Genomic DNA, 10,693 nt, shown 5'->3' on the forward strand with positions numbered 1-10,693 from the left:
CAACCTTACTCCCTCTTTTGCAGATCAGGAAACTGAGGACTGGGAAGGCAGAATCATTCCTGAGGTTACAAAGATAAGTTCCTGACCCCAACTCCAGGGCACTTTATTACTAAAACATACAGAAATTCTTATTTTAACAATATTTAGCCTTCTAATCCATGAACACAGGATGTTTTTCCATTTATTTGTGTGTTCTTTAAGTTCCTTCACTGATGTGTTGTAGTTTTCAGCATATAAGTAATTCACATCCTTGGTTAAATTTATTTCTAAGTATTTTATTCTTTTTGATGCTGTTATAAATGGGATTGTTTTCTTCATTTCCTTTTAAGATATTAATTGGTGGTGTATAGAAATGCAACTGATTTTTGTATGTTGATTTTGTATCCTGCAACTTTACTGATTTCATTTATTAGTCTTTGTTTTTTGTAGTTTTTAGGGTGTGCTATGTATAATAAGATCATGTCATCTGTAAACATATAATATTACTTCTTCCTTTCTGATTTGGATTTTTTTTTCTTGCTTAATTGCTCGGTCTAGAACTTCCAGTACTATGTTAAATAGAAATGGCAAGAATGGGCATCCTTGTTTTGTTCCTGATACTAGAGGAAAAGTTTTCAACCTTTTCTGAATATGATGTTAGCTATGCACTTGTCATGTATGGCTTTGATTATGTTGAGGTGCATTTCTTCTGTACCTAATTTATGGAGTGTTTTTATCATGAAAGGATGTTAATTTTTTTCAAATGCTTTTTCTACATCTATTGATATCATCCTGTGATTTTGATCATTCTGATAATGTGGTGTATCACATTTATTGGTTTATATGTGTTGAACCATGATAAATCCCACTTGATCATTGTGCCTGATCCTTTAAATGTGCTGTTGACTTCTATTTGCTAGTATTTTGTTGAGGATATTTGTATCTGCGTTCATCATGGATATTGGCATGTAGTTTTTTGTTTGTTTGTTAGTTTGTTTTGTAATGTCTTTGTCTTTGATATCAGATAACTCATAAAATGAGTTTGGAAGTATGTACATTATTGATAGGAATGTAAAGTAATACAACCAATATGGAAAACAGTATAAAAAGGTATCTCTAAAAATAAAACTCCCATGTGATCCAGAAATCTCACTACTGGAGATATGAGATATTTAAAATAGTCAGACTTATAGAAGGAGAAAATAGAATGGTGATTGCCAGGAGAGAAGGAGAAAATAGAATGGTGATTGCCAGGAGACAGGGGAGGAGGAAATGAGGAGTTCTATTCAATGGTATAAAGTTACAGTTATGCCAGATGAATGAGTTCTAGAGATCTACTGTACAACATAGTGCCTATAGTTAGCAATGTGATGTTGTACACTTAAAATTGTGTTAGGATGGTAGACCTCGTACTTAAAAAAAAAATCTTAGTTAGATAAAACTCAATCAATACAATTCAGTGATAAACTGTTCCAGAATTAACTATAAAATAAATATAAAAATAAAGGACATGACTTTCTCCTCCATTCTTTTGTCTTATTCACATGTTGTGTCTCCTCTACTTGGATTGTCTAGACTCTAGAGCATCTCTTTTATTTGTTCCTGTATATGGAGTTCTTTTTCTATTCCCACATTTTCTCCTTGGATTTCTTAGCTGTTCAATTATTTTCTTAAATACTCATCTCAATATATTTCTAATGTGTTTATTTTTGTCAATTTCCATAAAATATGCTTAAGTTGTTCTCTATTCATCCCTTGATGTGGTTCACCTTTGTAATAGCATATCAGCATTAGTGACCTTTTAGAATTATCCCTAACATTTAATTTTTTACCTATCCTTTTGAGTCTATGTTATTCCTAAGTACTTAATATTAGCTGCATTTTGTCATTGTTATGTAAGCTATTAACATCTAGCTTTCATCTCATAAAGTAAGCACTGCTGATATATTTTATCTTTACTAAATATTAGCAGCATAGTTGTGGCTAAAAAGTGAGCTGTGGTTTCAACGCCTGCCTTCATAAGTAATTAACTGGGTAATTGTGGCCAAGTTACTTAATTTATCTCTTTTTCATTTTTCTCAACTGTAAAGATAATAATGATCCTACTTGTGTATTTGTGAGGATTAAATGAGATAACACATTTAAGTCCATTATTTAAAAGTGCATTTCCAATTTAAAAATGTATCCTAACACATCCATTTTGACCATATTCAAGGAACAAGAAACAGGCATTCTCTCTCTCTCTCTCTCTCTCTCTCTCTCTCTCTCTCTCTATATATATATATATATATATATATATATATATATATATAGACAATCTCTTTATATATATATATATATATATATATATATATATATATAGACAAATATTTTTTGTCTATATATATATATATATATATAAAAATATATATACAAATATTTTTAGAACAATGATAAAAAACTATATTTAGAATTCTTCATAATCCCATCACCACTTTATCGAAAACTTTTTTTCATTTCTACATAACAGTAATTACAAGATGGCAACAATTTGGATTTCTTATTCATGGAATAATTATCATAAACATTTCCCATGGTGTTAAATTTCATAAATATAACTTTAATACTCCCAGAGATGATAATTTGCAACTTATCTTAATCTTTTTCCTTGTTATTGGACATTTATGTGGTATAGCAGAAAGTACCTAGATTTTGGAATTAACATAATTGATTTGAATACTGGTTGAGCAATATTAGGCAGGCCATTTAACATCTCTGAGCCATAATTTTCTTATCTATAAAATGGGAATAATTACTTACATTTTCCAAGATTATTTTATTTTAAAAATTATACAGGTAAGGCTATGATATACAGGTCTGACAATTAAGTTCATGAACTTGTTGCAACAATGTTGCTAGCCTTTTTGATATTAGAGGGATTATTCGTTATGAATTTGTACCAACTAGACAAACAGTTAACCAAGTTTACTATTTGGAAGTGCTGAAAAGGCTGCGTGAAAAAGCTAGATGACCTGAACTTTTCACCAGCAGTTCAAGGCTCTTGCATCACGGCAATGCACCAGCTCACGTGGCACTGTCTGTGAGGGAGATTTTTGCCAGTAAACAAATAACTGTATTGGAACACCCTCCTTACCACCTGATCTGGCCCCCAGTGACTTCTTTCTTTACCCAAAGATAAAGGAAATATTGAAAGGAAGACATTTTGATGACATTCAGGACATCAAGGGTAATATGATGACAGCTCTGATGGCCATTCCAGAAAAAGAGTTCAAAAATTGCTTTGAAGCGTGGACTAGGCTCTGGCATAGGTGCATAGCTTCCCAAGGGGAGTACTTTGAAGGTGACCACAGTGATATTCAGCAATGAGGTATGCAGCACGTTTTCTAGGGTGAGTTCGCAGAACTTAATTGTCTAACCTCATAAAATAGTTACCAAAATACATCTACTCCACCCTAAAATAGTTTGTACCCATCCCCACTTCAATTTTTGCTCAAATATTTTCTTAAGTAAAAGATATGTCTAGTAGTATTTTAAAAGAATAATTGGATTTGATATGTTATATTTTACTAAGAAACTAGGTATCAAGTCTAAACTGAGCCCAGTTAGAAAAACAGTTTCTTCAAATGTTCTTGTGTTCAAAATTGACCTGAGATGTTTAACTTAAAAAGCATTGTATTCGGGCCGGCCGAGTGGCACGTTGGTTAAGAGCCCACTTGAGACGTCAGCTCTGAGCAGCAGAGCCCGGGGTTCGGATCCCACATGAGGGCCAGTGACACTGTGCTCTACAGCCAAGATGGTGAACAACAGCTCGACCTGGAGTTGGACTGTCGTGAGTCGCCGGCGAAGGCGTAGACTGCAGTGAAGCTGCAGTGGGCTGCCATAAGCTATGGTGAGTGGCTGGCAGCCAGTGTGAGCGGCCAGCAGCCGGCGTGAGCTGCCAAGAGCTGATGTGAGCGGCAGTCCAGAGGCTGGCGACCGATTTGCCTCACCTGGGAAGAGCACAATGGTAATACCAACATGGGCCAGTGAAGCGACGTCCTCCACAACTAGACTGAAGAACAAAAGGACAGCAACGTGTCTGTTCCCCTTCCCCGATTCCCCAACGCTGTTCCCCTCCCTCAATTCCCCAATAAAATCTTTAACAAAACAACAACAAAAAAAGCATTGTATTGGAATTAAGAAGTAATTATTTTACCTTGAAACTGTCATAGCAAAAACCAATCAACAAAAACTGATTTCTTATTCATACAGGTTACATATCTATCTAATATAACATTATCTATTTTGTTATTTTATCCCCAAATACAAAGGATAGTGTGACTCTGTTTATATGTCTCTTACTATGTATTCTAGTAAATCAAGGCAACATTTCAATAGATTGAGTCAACTTAATTATCATTTTTTTTAGCCTAAAGGAAATTGCATCAGAATTTTTACAATAAATTCACAATTGGAATAGGTGATAATTATTCAAATCTGTTTCTTTAGTTGCCAAGGGTGTATTGAGATACCATTAATTTTCTATGTCATTTCTTAAAGGTTTTTCCAATTTCAAAAATATGTGTTGGAAGAAAAGGAAAAAGATTTACAGTAAACTAAATTCCTGGAAGTGCAAATGAAATCTCCAAAATATGAGAAGTGAATTTTGGATCCATGCCGATAGCTACTCAACCGTGTCTTTTTTTCCATGATTGTCTCTTAGAATAACTCATTGCTTGCATTGAGTAATTCGCCTGGGTAGGAAGTTGTTTTTCCCTTTCTTTCTCTCCCTTTCTTTCTTTCTTTCTTTCTTTCTTTCTTTCTTTCTTTCTTTCTTTCTTTCTTTCTTTCTTCTTTCTTTCTTTCTTTCTTTCTTTCTTTCTTTTTCATCAATATCTGACCTAAAACACAATTGGCATTCAGCTAGCAGTTAATAAAATATATCACATGGTACATTTTATTGGTGAGATGACATTAGAATGAAATGTTTTGATCTAAAAATAGGTTTAAGGATTGACTTAGGAAAGGTCATTGAAGGCCATTAAATACATAGAAGTTCTAAGAGGTATATAGCACATGAAGTTACCTGAAAGACTCAAAAGTTCATTTTAATTGGAAATACGATGATTATATTTGTTGTTGGATATGAATTATACTAAAATTGTGTCTAAAAATTTTTGTTAGGCTTCCAAATTGGCCCTGTTCAGCGTAACCATTGTGAGAAGGAGATGGTACAGGCTCAGCCTCTGAAATGTTCTCGAGCTGAACTTGAGGTGACTTTCAGCTTTCATCTCCAGTGTCTGTCTTGCAACCTTTTAGCAGTGAATGCTGAATTATTGACAGAAGATTCATGTTTCTGAAGATAAACACAGGCTTATATTTTCAAACTCGTATTTCAGATACAAAAAGGTCAGGACTTGGTTGACGCTTACGGCAGATCTACTATCTTCCTTGAATTGTTGGCATGTTTTTTTTTTGTTTTGTTTTTTTGGTCAGGTGGTTTTCAGTTACAAGTTCAAGGAAGGGGTAGCATTCAAGTGGCGTGATTTCAGGGATAACGAGGAGCCCTTCTCCCCCTCCCAGCTTACCCAAATTTCCCATTTCTGCTCTATGGTACTTGAAATTCCCTTAATAAAGAACCTAGATTTAAATTCCACACTTGAAGATAAGAGAAGTGGGGATTAAAACACAAATAGTCCCTTTCAAAGAGAACACATTGACTTAAAGTCACACTAAAATATCTGGTTGTATCAGATCCTTGACTCAAAGCAGGTTTTGTTGTCCAGGTAAGAGGAGAAGAAATGAACTTCATAGAAGGAAATATGTGTTAGAAGAGTTTTATAATGAAAACTGTTTCCACTTTTTCACCTTCCTTAAGCAAGGTCATTTGAGCTACATTTAAGTGTAGGTCCCTTTCTTTAATTTGGTAAATGCAGTATGTCTCTCTCTCTCTTTTTTTTTTTTTTTAGAACAGTTTGCTCTGAAATATTGGATACCCTTAGTGCGTTTCAGTCTACTAATTTGGAAAAAATTACAGAATAGAACACTGAGAATGTTTTTGGCATTGTTAAATCTCTGTTTGACAATCTATACAGTGTTATGAAGAAACATAACAAATATGGCATGATTTCACTTAATGGTGGAATTTTTAAAAATCCAAACAAATGAATAAACAAAACAAAACAGACTCAGAGAAACAAAGAAGAAACTGATGGTTGCCAGAGGGAGAAAGGGTAGAGGAATGGGTGAAAAAGGTGAAGGGGAATATAGTCAATAATAGTATGATGACTTTGCATGGTGACAGATGATTACTAAATTTAGTGTGGTGATCACATTGTAAGGTATATACATGTTGAATCACTGTGTTGTACACCTAATACTAGTATAATATTGTATACCAATTATACTTTAATAAAAAATAAAATAAATTTTATTTTGAGTTTAATTTTTACAAAAATGAAATTTATAGGTGTCTGAAGATGAGGTCCTTTTTTTTTGAAATGCACAAGAAAGTGAATTCTGCAAACTTCTTACTGGTCTTAAGAAAGATTCCAGAGCAGATTATTAAAAGATTGACTGTCTGAGCTCAAAAAATAAGTGATAATTATGTGATTATGAAAAAAAGCATGACTAGCTTTGTATTTGTTCCCTTTTTGGACTGTGAGTCAGGAGCATGGTAGGCCATACTGCTCCCTAATTTCAGTAAAGTATTTGATAGACTCTCAATGTATTAGATGGAGAAATTTGAGCTGGAAAATAGTACCGCTAAATGGATTTGTAACTTGTTGGGGAACCATATTCAACAATCACTGATTAAAATTAACTTATGTTATCCTTGGCCCTGTTCTGTTCAATATTTTCAATTATGACTTTGATAAAGTTGTAGGTGATGTGAAACAGCATGGTGATCTAATATAACAGATGATGGAATCAATGTTTAGAATTGATTGGCTGGCATTCTGTACTGTCAAGCTTACAGTTAATAGGAGTAATTTAGGACCCTAATCTCACTGCACAAATTTAAGATGAATTTCATATGGCTTAAGAGCAACATGTGTGAGAAAGATTTATGGGTAGAAGTACCCTATGCACAGCAAGCATGATGACAGACCTGTTCTACTCTGCGCTGGTCAAACTGTACACTCTGGTGTGTTCAAGACATGATGTCACCTTTTAATTGGAACACAGATAAACTATAAAGTATCCAGGTAGAAAGACCAAAGTAGTGAAGAAACCTTGTTGATATTATGAAGTTTTTATATACAAAAATTGGATATTGTTATCTTCTTAATTCTCCATCATGTGGGAACTGTCATTTGTTGAAGAACCATGCAAATTTTCTGGAATTTTGGTCAATGTTGGGGACAGTGATCATTTCTAGTAGGATGGTATAATTTTTTCTCTTCATTATGGACTATGGGAAGTCAGGGAATACAGTTCTGATGAGTTAGAGAAAACATTCTCTGCTTTTCCAAAAATGAGAAAAGAAGAGACAGAATGCCTGAATCCATGGTATATCAAAAAGCAGTGAAGAAATCCAAAATTTCTTCATATTAAATTGTTAGGGAAATACAAATCAAAACCACAATGAGATACTATCTTATACTTGTTAAAATGGCTATTAACACGACAAGTAATAACAAGAGTTGGGTAGGTTGTGGAGAAAAATAACTCTCATACACTGCTGGTGGGAATGTAAATTGGTACAGCCACTATGGAAAACAGTATGGAGGTTCCTCAAAAAATTAAGACTAGAATTACCATATAACCCAACAATCTCTCTTCTGGGTGTATATCCCAAAAATCTGAAAACATTTGTCCGTAAAGATATATTCACCCTTATGTTCATTGCAGCATTATTCACACTGGCCAAGACATGGAAACAACCAAAGTGTCCTTCGATAGATGACTAGATAAAGAAGATGTGGTATATATGCACAATGGAATATTAGTCAGCCATAAGAAAAGATGAAATAGCGCCATTTGCAACAAAATGGATGGATCTTGAGATTATCATGCTAAGTGAATTAAATCAGACAAAAAAAATCAAGAACCATATGACTTTACTCATATGTGGGATATAAAACTGAAAGCAACAAAGAACTCTTATTAAATTGTAAGAGTCAGAGATTTCTGCGCCTTTTTTCCACCACAGTAATGGTAATTTTTAGTTTATATTTTTTCTATATTATTCCATTGTCAATCTGAAGATTGTCTGCATACACCCAGTATATGTTAAATGAAATTGTTACTTGACTTCTTTTAAATTTATACCAACTAATAATGACCTAAATATTCTTCAAAGGACAAAAGGATATATTTTCCATACAAAAACTATAGAAAAGAAAACCTGGAAACTTTGAAGTAGCACATTTCTGGAGCTGTGAAACCAAATCCTGTTTAAAAAACCAAGTCCAAAACATTTTGGCTTGGATATTTCTTTAACCTCTGTCAACTTAAAGGAACTTTATTTAAAAATACAGTTTTGAAGCACATACTAGCCACTTCATAGCACAAAAAAGAACGGAATGGTGAAAAATAGCAGCAATTATAGAACTTGTCATTCCAGAGTCTAAAAGGTGAAGTATTAGCAACCAGAAAGGATAAAGTTACATGTCCTTTTGTTGCTGGCACCACTAAGAGAAGAAAGAGAAACTGGGAAAATAAAAGAATAAGGTCTTTGCAATTTTGTGGCTTGGGTTACTAAGCACTTACAATAAATAAAGCTTAACACACAAGCACACCATCTAAGACAGCTATGTATTAGAAACCAAAAAGAACCTTCAGGACTAAATCACTATTTTTCCAGAAACTAAACTAAATTATTTTGTGGGAACAAAGTACTCTGAATGATTTGATCATTTAAATCATTCAAAACAGTCATATTTGTTTGTTTTAGCCATAGCTCTTAAAGTATTCGATTGGTTGGTTGATAAAGATAAAACCACAGATTGAGTGGGAGCCAGTTTAAAGTGTGCAAATGGTGTTTATGTGTTCTTTCGATATTTAAGTGGTCATCAGGGCCAGAAATTAAATGATTGATCTAGATGGTAAATTCTTCTGATACCTACTGAATCTCCCTAAAGAAAATGGTTTGCAATTCATCAGGAGGTTATTAACATAAGATCATAATATAGAGAAATTACTAACCTTCAGTATGATCAAAATGATGGGATAGTTGGTGATTTAAGAGAAATTCTAGTTGTCGTTACAACTCAGCTAGGTAAGTTCCCCAAAGCAAGTGAAAACAAATCTGAGCAGAGTTTGCCACTCTATTTTTATGCTCTCGAGTACTACGGCTATTGACAATTCAGACACCTGGAAAGAGAGAGAGAAGACAAAGAAGAATTAGTGGAAAACACCAGTGAAATTTTGTTGATGTGAGAGACTGCAAAGGTAAGAACGCCCTAGACACCAATAAAGATAATATTGTCACACAAGGGCAAGCTTCTAACTCTGCTGTCTTTATTAGGAGGCATTGGAAATAACACGTGCAGATCAGCTGTGGGGACTACTTATCTCAAGAAACTTCATTCTTACCAAGTGCAAATACTGTATGGGATAGATTTTTTAAATTTCCCAAACAGAAACTCCTAGACTTATTCTTGGATTGTCAAGAAAGAAAGGATTACAGACAACACCCTGAGAAATGATGAAAATGTTACTATTAATTAAAAAAATTCTAACTTCCAGATGTTTCCGAGAATTCCAATTTCTTAGAAACTGTGCTAAGTTTAGTAAAGAGCCTGTAGAAGTAACTAGTGAAAGATGGAATGAGAAATGTTTTCATTTAAAAATTATTTGGTAAATGCTCATCAAACTCATATGATAATTCTAAAATGTACAATATTGCCAAGATAAGTGTGCAATAAAATTATTGATCAATTGGTATCTACAATCTTGAGAAAAAGTATCTCGTGAACATGCAGATTATTTTCAATAAATCTCTATTTTTTAACATTTTAAAAAATTGTGAGGTATATACATACATACAGGAAAATATAAATATACAATATAACAAATATTTGTGAAGTCAACTCCTATGGAATTCCTCCCAGGTGATGAAAAAGAACTTGGTTTGTACCCTAGAATTCCCCTGTGTGCTCCACCTGATCAGAACCTTTTTCAACTTTTGTTACAAACATTGTCTTCTTTTCCTTTATGAATTTGTTCTCTCTCTGTGCATGTCTAAGCAGTGTAATTTAGTTTACCTCTTTTTTGATATTTACATAACTGAAGTCATAATACATGCCTTCTTTTCTTTCTTGCTTCACTTGCTGAATTTGTGAAATTCAACCACATTTTGGGGAGTACCTGTAGTAAGAATTATTATTTCTGCATAGTATTCTATTATATGAATATACCACAATGTTATTTTTTCCATTCAACTATTTTTGGACATTTAGTTTGTTTTCTAATTTTTTATTATTGATCACTTCCTTTATGAACATTATGTATGTAAATCTCAGGTCACATTTGCCTACATTACTCTAGGGAATATACCTAGAGTGAAATTACTGAGTAACAAATTAGTAAAATCAGAAATGAAAGAGGTGAAGTAACAACAGACTCCACAGAAATACAAAAAATCTTAAGAAATTACTATGAACAACTATATGCCAACAAATTTGACAATCCGGAAGAAATGGATAATTTCCTAGATGCATACAACCTTCCAAAGCTAACTCAAGAAGAAACAAAAAATCTGAATAAACTGATTACCACCAAGGAAATT

Source organism: Hipposideros armiger, unplaced genomic scaffold (assembly GCF_001890085.2).
Source record: "Hipposideros armiger isolate ML-2016 unplaced genomic scaffold, ASM189008v1 scaffold_21, whole genome shotgun sequence".
Taxonomy (NCBI): Eukaryota; Metazoa; Chordata; class Mammalia; order Chiroptera; family Hipposideridae; genus Hipposideros; species Hipposideros armiger.